The sequence below is a fragment of the Gobius niger genome (assembly GCF_951799975.1).
Source record: "Gobius niger genome assembly, chromosome: 20".
Taxonomy (NCBI): Eukaryota; Metazoa; Chordata; class Actinopteri; order Gobiiformes; family Gobiidae; genus Gobius; species Gobius niger.
The window spans coordinates 15,374,805-15,388,684 of NC_136871.1; the positions used below are offsets into that span (position 1 = coordinate 15,374,805).

The 13,880-nt window shown below is 43.1% G+C and overlaps 1 protein-coding gene across 2 annotated transcripts in view; it reads right to left on the minus strand.

Moving 5' to 3' along the window:
- sulf2a (sulfatase 2a) overlaps positions 1 to 8,834 on the minus strand; it is a 45,386-nt gene extending 36,552 nt beyond the window's left edge. For both annotated transcript variants that reach the window (XM_079578253.1, XM_079578252.1), the window contains exon 1: positions 8,677 to 8,834. The gene's annotated coding sequence lies outside the window, so the exon portion shown is untranslated. The remainder of the gene's footprint in view (positions 1 to 8,676) is intronic.
- Positions 8,835 to 13,880: the final 5,046 nt, after the last annotated feature.

The window sequence follows — 13,880 nt, forward strand, 5'->3', positions numbered from 1 at the left end:
CCATTTTTTTCACTCTACATGGCGGTGGAAATGCCCATCTTGTTACATACACAAGGTTGAAAACTAGGTATATTGTGCCTTAAGACGTTGTTTTTTTCTTTTTATACGTTTTTTATATATGTATTTATCCACTTTATCATTATTATTGTTCTGTCTTTTAAGTAATCTGTCTATATATTGTTGCTGCTGTGTTATATCTATTTATTTAGTCAGTCAGTTTTCCGTGTTCTGTCTGGGTTTTGAGACGTGTGGCATGGGGGTGGGGTGTGGGTAGGGTGGAGGGAGCGGGTGAAAAAAAACATGTTGTGCATTGTAGACCATGTGACAATCAACGTGAATATTTCTGCCTGACATGAGGACAAAAAGCAATAATTAGAAAAAAAAAAAAAAAACGATATAAAAAACATGAAAGCTTCCAGAGACACAGTTTGAAAAAGCCCAGACCTGATAAGCTCAATGCCCAGGGAACAAATGTAGAGCTCTGTCCATGTGGGAGAAGCTCCATAGCGCACTGCAACACTGTTTGAATAAAACAATAAAGTTGACCACAGGTTTGTCGTCGTCAAAAATGAACAATGGGGTTCTCATATTCATAAACTGCAATTCTGATACTCTTTCCCCCTGGTCTCGGATAGGCTGAGAATATGCTGCAGACTCCCCATAAATCTGACATCTCAGGCACGCCCTGACCCCAGCTGCTGTGTGCCTTATAGCGAGCGCTGCCAGCCACTCCCGGGCATCAAAGAGAAGTGTGATCTGGACACCTGTGCCCGTCCATCTGCCCATCCGCCGGTCAGTCCGCGTGCAACGACAAAACAGCCCGCTGGAAGGCATATTCCTAAATAGCTTAAAACAACTGGGTAGACAGTTGAAGGACAGGGACACGCGTAGGAAGCCTTTCAGCTGTGCAGCGACAACACAAAATGCCTGTGATATCATTTATCTAGACAGGTCTTTGTTTGGCCAGAGATGACATCTATATATATATATATATATATGTGCGGCATTCGGGAGAAGCCGCCGGCTGAAAAAGGCAAAAGTGATTTACTTTCCCTTTATCTGGCAAAAATAAGAGAGTGACAGATTTAATATAAAACCAAAAAAGAGGGGCTGGGATGGAAACTGACTCTGGGATGGCAAGCCGTTATGAGCGAGACAACTGAGAGAAAACGCCACACCTGGCCTTGTCCTTGATGTGATAGGAGTATGATACATCAGGGAAAGACGGCTATTACCCAGGCAAAAAGACAATGAGGACGAGGAGCGAAGAGGTGAAAAGGCCCATTTAACCAGCCGAGCCAATGTACTGTCACTGTTAATGAATCATGTTTTATTAGTTACCATAATCACTGTTTCCAAGAGGAGCTGCGCAAAAAAAAAAAAAATGGCGGTGTTTCCAAGCGTGCCAGAGCCCAGATGAAATGTCCGTGTTCATAAATAAAGGAAGTGAGGCGAGTCCTGGGCCATGTGACTGTGATGAGCTGAGCAGGAGAGTGTGTGTCAGGCCTCGCACACTCATCACGACTGACTGAGAGGGTGAGCCAGCACTGCCCCAGGGCGCGAGCGCTGTGAGCAACTGAATTGTGCTCCTGCAGGAGGCTGATTGATTTCACTGGGCTGGAACTCCCCCTATTGATCCCTCACCCCCAGTCTCTTCCCCAATTAAGAGTTCACTAAAGCGCCACTATGTACTGAACTATCCTAATGAATCCCGCCTTATTGCCAACTTCTCAGAGGTGTGGTTTACCGCTTTAATGCTGCATAGTGTGTCAGAACACGGCGCACTAAGCAGTAAGACATCGTTCCATCTTGTGGCTTGAATTTTGTTTCGCAAATGTGCTGGGGGGGAACACAAACAAGCCGTGGAGCAACTCTGCTGAGTAACTATGGGTAACTATAGAGGCAATGCAGATGAATTATGAAATCTGTTATTTGTTTTGACACACTGCCTGGACCGTTGAGGGTTCTGTGTAGAATTAATATAAAGTAAGCATACCCTCTGTAACTCAAGAGCCGATACAGTTCTGAATCTCCATTTGTTCGTAATTATAACCAGGAGTGCGGAGCCGTGTGACTACGTCATCCCGATCTTTCGCCAATCTAGGGAGAAAAAAAAACGACTTTATACTTTTTGTGGAAGCTGACAGTGAGATCTTGATGGCTGATGTGTTCTAGGTGGAGAAATAAAGCTTTGCAAAGGTGTTGCACAAGTGATTAGACAGGGGGAAAGACACTTCAATCCCTCAACATCACTGCGAATCAATTGCTTCACAGTTAGCTGGAGGCCAGGTTTTAAGGATTAGAGCCAATTGAGCTACTTTGGACGATAAAACGGTGTGTCAGGGATGTAGGCTTGCGAGATCAAAGATTGCTTCAATTAGAATCGGATCAAATAAAAGTTAAAAGTTGTGAGCTGACTCTGAGTGGTTGGAATGAGAGCAATTGAAATGCAGGGAGCCAACAAGCTGCCAGGTGTGGACACAGTTACATGGTTCAGCCGCCAGCCGGGCCTGTCCGCCCTTCCCCGCAGCAATCTCTTCATCTGCCCACCTTGAGGGTCCAAGCGCAAAAATGTAGTTCAGTCACAGGTCAATGGTGCCCCGATGCAGCCGGCCTTAAAGCCATAATCCCGGTGCTTTGGTGGAGTGAGAAAATCCAATTTCAGAGATCTGTAATTCCATAAACCTTATTAGGCAACACAATGGCAACCACAGCCTGAGGGAGAGGAAGCGGGAGGGGCGAGTTTAAGGGCTGAAGTTCTGACCAAGTTAAACACATGGGGAGTGAGAGAGAGAGGGAAGGAGAGAGAGAGAGAGTGAACAAAACAAAATAGGAAGATTAAGGCTGAGTGTAAGTGTGGCAGATCAAGAAAAAGAAAATGGGACACGAGTCGTTGTGTGAAAGAGCATGTTGAGTGGCATGGGTTTCTAGCAGAACCCGTTCACTTGTTGGTCGATATTTTCAATGGTGCACGTGAAACACTAATTACATAATAAAGTAACATTTGGAATCTTAAAAGTAAAAGTTGCCAAGATATATTATTCGCAGTTCGGGGGTAAGTGCTCTATCCACTGAGGCACAGAGGTCCACTATTGTGGAAACGAGTGTTGAGTCCTATAGCTGTAAAGGAGAGCCTGGAGACTCTGAATTTCTAACACAGGAGGTATATTGACCATCAGCGCGGGACACAGAAACAGAGGTTATATAAGTTTATCTGTGCTTACACAAGTGGAGGTGTAGACAGTCTTAGTGGCATCATAGTGATAACCAGCAATGCCAAGTAAGTGAGACTTGTGCGAGACAATTTGGCCAAGCATGTTCAACTTATTCCGCCCCACCCGCTTTTTGCACTTCCGCTGTGATGACACTTCCGGTAGAGTGTGAAGTCTGTTCACTAAGTGGAGAACGAGGGGAAATGTTCGCCGCTGAAATATGATGCACAGTAGATCGATGTTCGTTTGTACCAACAAGTCAACACTGCACTGTTTTTTTTCTGGGAATGGCCTGAAAACAGCCTTGTGCTCGTGTAGTCACTGAATTTCTCTTGACGTGTGCAGTCCTGTGTAAACGAATACGAGTGAAGTCATGGTGGCACCCACAAGACCTTCCGGAATAAGGTGAATAAGTGCATAGACTTGCAAAGCCTGGATTTTGCAAAGAGGAACAAATAAAGTTAATGAGGGGCAATGAGTAGAACGTGAGGTGAGAGTCGTAAGGTTAGACAATAGGCTGAAAATTTAACATCCACTATACGTATGTTAAGTAATGATGTAATTGCTCTACTTCCTATTCACTTTAGCTGATTCTAACCTGACAAATTTGACGAATTTGGCTTGCCTTTGTGCAATATGTAAAAGACCTTTAACATCATGTGTATGCCCTTTGATATAATGCAATCTGTAAACAATAACTGAAACCATCAATGTGCGCGTGAGTGAGTGTATGGGTGTGTGGATGTTGTTGTTCTGTTTTTTATTTGTTTTATTTTTTTCTGTTGTCTGTTGTTTTGTCTGTTGTTTTATTTATTTATTTATTTTTCTTATTATTTTCTATTTTACTTAGTTTTTTATGCTGTTTCTGTACATATTGTAAGAAACTACTGGGAGCAGGGGTGGAAGCGGGATGGGCAGGGTTCCTTTTTCTAATGAAGATACTGCTATTGTTTGTGAAACATTCCTCAATAAAAGAAATATAAAATAGTATTTTATTCTGGCATTAATTAGCAAGTTATTTTTTCCATACACAATAAAGGCTTATTTCAAATATGAAAATATTTTAATTTTACCTGGAGAAATGGTGAGCTATATTGTTCGAATAAGGTGTAAAACAGTTGTTGGCCTTGTAGCTTCAGCAGGAGATTCAGATGAAGTTGTGTTTTTGCTGTGTTTATCTACGGGACTCTCAGCTGTTTGGACCTAGAGGTAGCTCATCATTGTGTGTAATGTCACACTTAACAAACGCATTGGAGAAACCATTTGTCCTAAACTCTTAATTATAAACCACTTGAAACCTAATCAGTAACATATCAAAACCAACAATAAAATATGAAATCATCTTTCCAACTTTCATTCAAATTCTGCACGTCGTATTTTCACAATATTCACCTTGTTTCCTGATATTTTATTGTGCTGTAGCAGTTTAACCTGGACAAGTCCTCCATGTAATATGATAAACATTCAATAACTTCACTTAGAAATGGAAGCCGTGAGTCATGTGCTACGGTGGGTATGCTGTTTCATGCCACGCCAGGCCTCCTCCGCCGGCTTGTCATCCTGTGTTCATTTAACTGTAACATCAATGGGTTGGAGTGTGCTGTTATCTGAGTGCTCTCATTGATTGTTTGCCTAAATTCATGCACGCGAGTGTGTGTGTTTGTTTGTTTTGCCCTCCCCTAATGGACACCAGATTAGCATGAACCTTGGTGAGATTATCCCGGCGGAGGATGAGGAGGGAGATGTTCGTAAAATAGAATTGTAAACATCGAAAAAGGAGCAGTGAGAGATAGAGTGACAGAGGAATAGAGAACATTTATGGCAAGCAGCAGTCAGAATGTGGCCAAGATCCAAAATATTCTCTGCTCTTGGCACCTGCTGTTAATTCAGTTAAATTATTCACAGAGGTGTAACACGACTGTAGCGAAAGGCCACCAAAAGAGCCGGATCTAAAAGCTGATTAAGGGAAGAATGCGGCATGGACTTATTACAAAATGTCAAAGCCATAGTGGGGCTTTGGTAAGAGCGAGTGAGAAAGGAGCTCAAGCCGCAGCCTCTCCTCAGACAGATATGGCCAGTGAAGCCCGTAGACTGTGGCCAGCAGGGTATAATTACATTTCCCCACGGGGCACCTCCACCGCAGCAGCCCGGGCCATATAGAGGCGAGATTGAAATCTGATTGCACTCACACACAGCAGTGCAGTGGCTGTCCAACACTGAAAAAATCACACGTGCGAGCGGTTGGATACGGATAACACCCACACTCGCGCTCTCAGCGGTGCTACTCCTCATATCGGCCCCGCGGCACACGGCGGTCTGAGAGCCGCTTGGCCCGCCTCCACTTTTAAACACTGATGACCTGTTAACACGCGCTCACAGCCAAGAAGCAAGCAGAAAATACAGTTTGTGGAGGCAGCGCTCGGTATCACAAACCACTTCCACCAAAATACCTCAGCTTTGTCCTTGTCTATTCACAAAAAATTTCTATTTTATTTCAACAGACAATTTAGGCAGCGTGTTGTGTTTATTATTCAGGCAAAAGGCAAGCAATGGGCTCCCTTGTTTTGTCTTGATGTAAATTGTTCTGCAATACTACAAAATCATCTGTATTGTTGAGAACATACCAACAAAGATGCATACTTTTGGCACATTTATGATGGTTTGCAACAATATTAAATTACATAATTGAATATTGTATTTTCATCACATTTTTGTCAATATCACCAATCCCTGTTTGTTTAAATAAAGGAGTAGTAAATGGAGACAACTTTTTTGCCAAATAAGCTACATGTTACCACAATATGTTTTTTTTGTTTTTTTTTACTGTGCATACGTTCCTGCAGTCCAAACTACACTGTAAAATGAGAAATTGTTCCAACTCAAAAAACTAATTCCAAGGGCTGCCAAGAAATGTTATGATGAACCAACAAGTTTACAAGAGATTCCCTTCTTCAGGTCAATTGTGTTCAGACAACTGATAATAGTTTGTTCAGCCGAAGACACAATTGAACTGAACTGTCTAAAGAATTGAATCTCAAATTTCAAATCGACTACATTGTAAGCTTTTTAAAATGCAGATAAAAGCCCTTACAAACATGTGAGATGGGCCAAAAAATCCGAAGTAAGATAAAAGTCCTTTATTACTAAGGGACGCCTAGGTGTTTCAATCCTTCACAGGATCTTCGTCAGGGTATAAAGAATTCATTAGACACCGGTGTGCTTAAATATACAATTCATGTGACAACAAAATGTCACGTGAACGGACAAAACAAAAATATACAGTTCGACGATCAGTCGATAAAAGATGCGTCAACATGAAATAATCAAACCCACAGAGTAGCAACATGAGAAAATGTCAACGTTGGTAAAGGGTAGGTGAGCATATATATATAATATATTGTACACTTGTTATTGGTTCAACATACAATTTCTTGGCAGCCCTTGGAATTAGTTTTTTGAGTTGAAACAATTTTACATTTAAATACTAATAATCCACATCTTCAATTACGTCAATTTCATCCATTTTGAACGGGTTGTGTATTAAATTACCAGCAAGAATTATTAAAATATCAAGCGACCATTTTATTGTGAGGGCTGTAACACAGACCGCTAGACAGCTGCAATAAACTGATAATTGACTGTACGCTGGGGAACTCCTCCCTGTGCCCAGCCACAAAAGGTCAAGACGGTGGTGAAGTAGCAGCCCGAGGCCCGCGGAGAGCACGGAGCAGTGTCACCTTGGCCGCTGTCAGCGATATCTGCCACCCGTCACCGCTGTCCCCGTGGCCAGGGATGTGGCCGTGTAGACAATGGCTTTGTCGATAGCACTTCCTCCAGAGAGAGCCGATGAGGAAACATGTCCTCTGCTTTCATCAACAGCCTCGGTGTGCCATATTAGCATACAATACATATTCATGCTGGTGTCTCCCTTCAGCTGCACCGCCAACCCTCCTGCACATTTTCCAACCGTTTTCACAAAGGCCATGTGGAGCCTATTCCCCCCCACCCCACCCGCCCCTCGTGGCCTCTTATGTATTCTCCACCCGGACGCCGAGAACAACATCAACAGGTCTCAAGGTCATCGCTGCCTTTGACTGTGTGTGATGGGGTGTGTGGCAGTCATTTGTCTGGGAATCGCAAATGAAGGAATGGAAAACGGGGTGAAAATAGAAAAAGTCTTTTATTATCAGTTATAAATATTAAATATTCATAGTGTGTAGTGTAATTGAACAGTAAATGTGTTTAACTTCCATGTAATTAGAGCAATGTAGTACAATGTGACGCAGAATGGGCCTGCGGTCTTAAGGCCCAGGGAGTGGCCGACAGGTAGACACTCCTTCAGTCCAGTGGCAGATCAGTGAAAAAAGAGGCATGTTGACGTGCTTCTATGGCAGAGTGCAGACTGATAAATAATGAATGTTTGATCTCTAAAGCTTCCTCACTTCTGTAGATCATCCTTCCATCTCACCATCCGCTCATCACATCCATTTCACTACAAACAGCGTTTGGTGTTGAGCTGCCTCTGTAATAAATATTGCAGCCTTTAGGTCAGTATACCCCCTGCTGCATTGCTCTTAACTGCCACCATTTGATGATGACACAGTCTTTTGACCCATGAAGATATTGACACAACACTGACAGTGAGTATATGCAGCAGTCAGGGCACTGGAGACGACGGTAAAGCTCAAACTCAAACTCCTCAGGACTTTGGTGACACAACTGTTTGGAATAGTGGTCCATGGATATGTCTGCACAGTTGTACACACTAACCAATGTGACACTGTTCACAAAAGAAGTCTTATAAAAAGTGGTCTCGGAGCTGCTTGAAACCCCACACAGAGCTATGCATCAGTCAGGATTAACGGATTCTACGCTAAGGCTGGACAATAACTGTCACACATTTTAATCGCTGTGTGGAAAGCGAAAGCATTAACAACTAATCACATACAGGAATTAACCATCAAACTAAAAAGAACAGCACTACAACACAAGCTGATTTTCTTTAGGCATTTCCAACATGGCTTATTTTGCAAAACACGTGAAAGTATGAAGGAGACGGTGAAATCTTATGAATGAGACACTGAAATTAATCAAAGTGTAGACAGCAAATTCTACAAACTTCCAAGAGACAAAGACCAGCCCCTGTCCACTCTTCTATTTCAAGCCAGACACAAAAAGAGCCCAGTGCATCCGCTGAAGGAAATGACTCTCCTCTATCTTTTATGCTGATGAGCAGTGCTGTTAGCGACTCCATGCATAAATCTCAGAGGCGAACAGAACGGATCGGAGCATTCAAGTGTAAACTAGGGCAAAGCTCCGCTCCCGCTCTCAGCATTCTCGATACTGCGCTCTGAAAGCAAGTCCTGTAGCAGAAACAAGCCATGGCACAGTGAGAGGGGAACACATGCCGTCTGTGTCAGTCAGTCCAGAGTGAGCCAGCATGCACAGAAAGACGCTTACACACCTGTTTCGGGTCAGCCCAGTACCACTCGCTCTGCTCCGGTCGGTTTTTGGAGAATGCTCCCCCCTGTGCAGGCGGAGTGAGGAGCTGGTCTGGCCCCCCGCGCTCCCGAGTGCAGACAGCTCACAGTTATAGATGCGGTGACAAGTGAAAGGGGGGAGGCGTGGCTTCACAGGAGATAAATAAAAGAGGGAGGGACTGGGGGAGGAGAAAGCTCACTCCATCTACAATTCAATTTTGTGTTCCTTCTTTTTTCCCCCCTACTTTTTTCTTTCTTACAATGCATTTTTTTTGCTTTTGTTTCCCCGATACCCTACTGCGGGTTTCCTTGTTTAGTTTAGAGCACTTTCCTTTTTCTATGTGTATAACTGTAACTTACCCCGAAACCTTTCTTAGCCGGAGCTCATTCAAGAAGCTGGAGTGTGTGGCAGTTCAGGCCATCTGTTGGAGCATATTCACAGCCCTATAAAGGAAAGGAGTGGGGGGGTTTGCAAAGGTTGGCACATGCACCATATCCATCAGGTTGGTAACTCTCGGCAGAGCCGGTGTGGGCACTGCTCTCTCTCGCGGGGTGCGGCAGTTCTCCGGATTTGGTTTTGTTTGGCATGGGCAAGTGGATAGCAAAGAAACGCTCCCCGCAAATCAATTTCTACACAAAAGGCATATGAATGAGTTCGCCCACATGCGCACGCACACTCCGCTATCCCCAAAAACCAATTTCCTCTTTGACAAAACAAACAAGATATATCGAGACGGATTATCCTACAAATTCAAAGAGACATGGGGACGAATACAGAGGACAAATCTTTTAAAGTCGCACAGATGCATTCTGACTGGGAATCAGAGGAGCCATATAGTAATTCTGTTTTTTATGATAACAGAGCAACAACAATAGATCATTTGTCTTAACACATCCATCCTTTTGTATATTGTAGGTAAGACTTTAAAGCCTTTTAGCAACACACACAGTGCTTCACAAACATGAGCTGGGACAAAGAAAAGGTGCTGTAAAAGCTGTATACGCTTCCCTTTAACTTATCGTTTTAGATAATACACACAGTGGTTTACTCTGTATAACAATATAATAACTTGTAGGGGTTTGTAAAGCCACGTCGTGTACCTCTTCACCCAATTATGAGAAAAATTAAAGGCTACATTTTTCTGTGTTGTTTAATTTGGTGAGAAATAACTACAGATTGTGTGTCTTTACTGTGTGTGGCCTCGTCGCTCCTCAGACATGGTTCATAACTTTGCTGGGAGCAGCTTAGCCAGGCCGGCATGACGTTTCTTATTCTTAACTAAAACGTGTTGTCTGGGAGCCGGTGTATCTCTGCTTACCCGAGCTCCAAAACAAGAAAAATAACTAATATACCACGTAATAGATTGAGAAACAGCGCCATCATCTGCCTGATCAAAAAGCAAACTACTGTAACTAAATTACAGGTGAGAGAAGTTAAAAGAGTCTTTCGCATTTGAGTGCAGTGTGACAAATTTGTATGTATGACTGGATTTCTAAAAAAACGTAGGGATTGGCAGAGTCCCAGACGCTTCTGCTTTTGAACAGAAAGTAGGCGTGACTGTCTCGCCAGGCGATCACCAGCTTGACACTAAGAAGAAGTTGCTCACTTTGATAACTCATTGCAAGTGTAGCTTTAATGTATTTGTTTATTATGTGTATTTATTAATAATATAGGTACAAGGAATTCCTAACACTAGATATACGTGTGACACAGATTGTGTCACACGTTTCTCAAAGTGCTACATTATAGTCATTATTCATTCACTCCACACTCGATGGCAGTAAGGTACTATTGTAGCCACAGCCGTCTTAGGCAGACTGACCATTTACCACATGGCTATAATATGCTGTTTATATCCTGATCTCTTATTATGTTACTGCCCTCTGCTGGACACGTGTGGAAATCTTTTCTTCTTTAAATTTAAGCTGCCCCTTAGTGGCTGGAATAAGCTATTTCTTTAAAAATCCATAACTCTGCACAGGAATGTGCTAGTGACTTACTTTACATAGAAATTCATGCTCTCCAAAGGGCCACATTAAATCATCTCGCGGGCCACATCACTCTCTTCTTAAGACATTTCTTTCATTGCGTGTGTAACTCACCAGAATCAGTATCCATCCTCTTCACAAAACTCTCCCCGATGGTTAAGCATTCCCCAGCAATTCCTAAGAACAAAACATAGAAGTTATACACAACATATTTTTAAGTACATAGTTCTTTTGTTCACTTGTAGTTGTCTTCACAGGTGCACAGCTGTTTTGTTTACACCACCTGTTCTCGCACGCCTCGATTACTGAATTATGCCATAGTGTGCAAGGTGTGCTGCAAGTGCACTAACAGGAGAATGCGGTTTGAGGCAGAGCCAAAGTCTGGCCTAAATGCATCCATCAGGACAGGACTAAAGGAGACATGGTGTTGCTGAGTCCGTGCCAGGTATTCCTCCTGAGTGCTGGTGTCACTTCCCATCCCAGACCAGGAGGGGCGGGGCAGGGCGGGGCCATCCATCACTGTCATTGGCGGCTGTCCCATGATAAATGCGCCTGTTTATCCCTCTCTGCGGGTTATTTAGATGCAGTCATGTGCTGAGAGATTAGTGATGGAGAACCTCTGCACCTCCTCAGCTCTCCTCCCACCCTATCTAATCAATAACACTCTTATCTTTTATCTGCATTTCATGCCATTTTTTCATGAAATAAAAAAGGTGTAGAAAAAGAGATTAATTGGGTGCCCCCTCACAGGGATTTCAATTACAGCGCCTGCAATGGATCATGTATCTGTCAGCCCAGCGCACTGTACGGTATTTGTGTCACTGCACAAAGATGAAACTATGGGGTTTTAAGAAAATCAAACCACATTTTCTCTGGCCATGCCTGTCCCCTGCAGAATAAAGCTGACTGTGAAATGGAAGATGCGCATGGCGTTTGAGGATAGAGTAAATTATATTCCTACTTTAATGTCAGGTGCATTCAGCTCTAATCCTTGGCAAAAGAAGCATTGTCAATCAGTGGAACCACGAGTCCTTTGTAAAGATGGATTAGCCTGTTCTAATGCCATTCATAATCATCTTAAGACAAAATGTGCGGCTTTGAATTTTTTCCTCTACAGTGTGCATATCAGATGATCTGAGAGACTGCGGGACTGCTTACATAAAGAACCCATCTAGCTGCTATAACACTCTGGATTACAGACAATGCCCCAGAGATGGCCCTGTTTTCCTGAGCGCCGTCGACAAGTCAACACAGCAGCCCAGTGACACCACTTTAACACATGCTTTATTCATGCTCCTGCTCACTCTGTGGCTCGCTCTCACATGCCATTAGCTGTGTCATCGCAGGCGGACTTCTAATTGGGCGTAGCACAGATCAAAACATGTGCCCTTCATCAAAACTTTCCTGAGCCAGAGACCTCCCGGGAGAACTATTCCCACACTGCTGCAACTAAATATGTGAAAATACAAGGACAAAGAGGCATGCCAAGATGCAAACAAATGACTACAAGTCTGCAGAGACAAACAGCCAAGTTGCAGAAGCCCAGACCTTGGGGAACCTTGTTTTCTTTTTTCTGCTTCATTGGACACAAAATGGGTAGGGCCTTGTGTGCCACCTTTGCATCATGATGCCTAGACAGGGACATAAATAAAAAAGAGTGATTTCTTTTCTGATGGAGCACAAAGACAGTAATGTTGTATCCTGCTGAGATCTTGTCCTTGGCGGGGACTGCGCAGTTACAAATGAATTTGTTCCTTTTCAGCGCTGTGTGCCAGGCTGATAAAAATATCCCCTGTCAGCTGGCTGCATGAGGAGGGGAGGACTCAGTGCAAATGAGCCAGACCCCTCACTGTCTTCCCATGCTCACTAGCTCTATCGAACACAGCCTTCTTCCTATTATTCTCCTGGTGTGGAGGAGTCAGTTCAAGGCTGACTTCTCTCCAGCTCAGCCACAAGCGCACATGCCTGCTCTCTGCCCTCTATCCCTTCTGAGGTTCCAAGCCGAATGTAAGTATGCCTGAGACAGCTCACATCACCGTGGCTACTTTATGAGGAGAAACAGAGAAAGGGAAGAGGAGAGGAGGAAAAGTAAGCCTTGGAGTGTGCAAAGTGGGGACTCAATGACACAAGATTGACAAGTCTGAGGATAAAAGTCCATCACTGCAGAAAGCCTCCCCATAAAATAGAACAGTGGCTCCTGCAGGTGGAACAGTGGTGGGCAGTTTCACCGCTTCAGATGCACACAGCATCACTAAAGCCCGATGAAAAGCACAGGAGATTATGAAAATCAGTTATAGACAATATTATAACACTAGGCTAATTTTGGATAGTTATGGAACATTTATAAAAAAATGCAGAACATAAGTACTTTAGGCTGGTTCAGTGCAAGGACAGATAACATGGTTTGCCCTTGATAATCTATGTATTTCCAGCAAGGATTAATTATTTTAATGAATTGCATCACTATCACATATTCAAATGTAACTTTTAAAGGTGCATTATGCAACTTTTTATGTGGAAAAAAAAGTTGATATTTGTGCATATTTGACCTTGTAGTGACAAAGCCGCTCTATGAGTGGTCAGCATGGCGCTTTTATTGTCCATCACAGTGGTCTCTCGGACGCTCCAGGATCAATTGTTTGGAACGTTTTCAGTGCTTTTCTCATCAGAAAACCTTCAAAACAATTCATCCTGGAGCGTTGTCGAGACCACCCTGATGGAATGTAAAGGTGCCATGCTGACCACTCATAGAGCGGCTTTGTCACTACAGGTAAATTACAAACAAAAATCAACTTCTTTTTCCACCTAAAAAGTTGCAAAATGCACCTTTAATAGAGATCTTTTTTTTATATACTTTTGTGTTGCGTTTAAGCCAGATGTTTTTTTTCTGGTTTTCCACATGATATGTATGCACACAGTTTGCTTCTTTAAAAAAATGTTTAGTATTTCAAAAATAGAAGTAAAATAATGGAAAAAAACGCAACTGACTGTACTTTCGATGAATATGAGGATGTATTATTGTGACAGGGCTAGTTGGGTTGATTTGTTTGGACCACACAAACACACCATTTAAAGGAATAGGCCACCGTTTTTCCATACTGAGATATTTTCTTACCTGAGCTTAGACGAGTTGATGCGTACCTGTCTGGTCGCGTGCACTCAGTCCATGTGGGAGAGAGGGACCCATCCATAAACATGT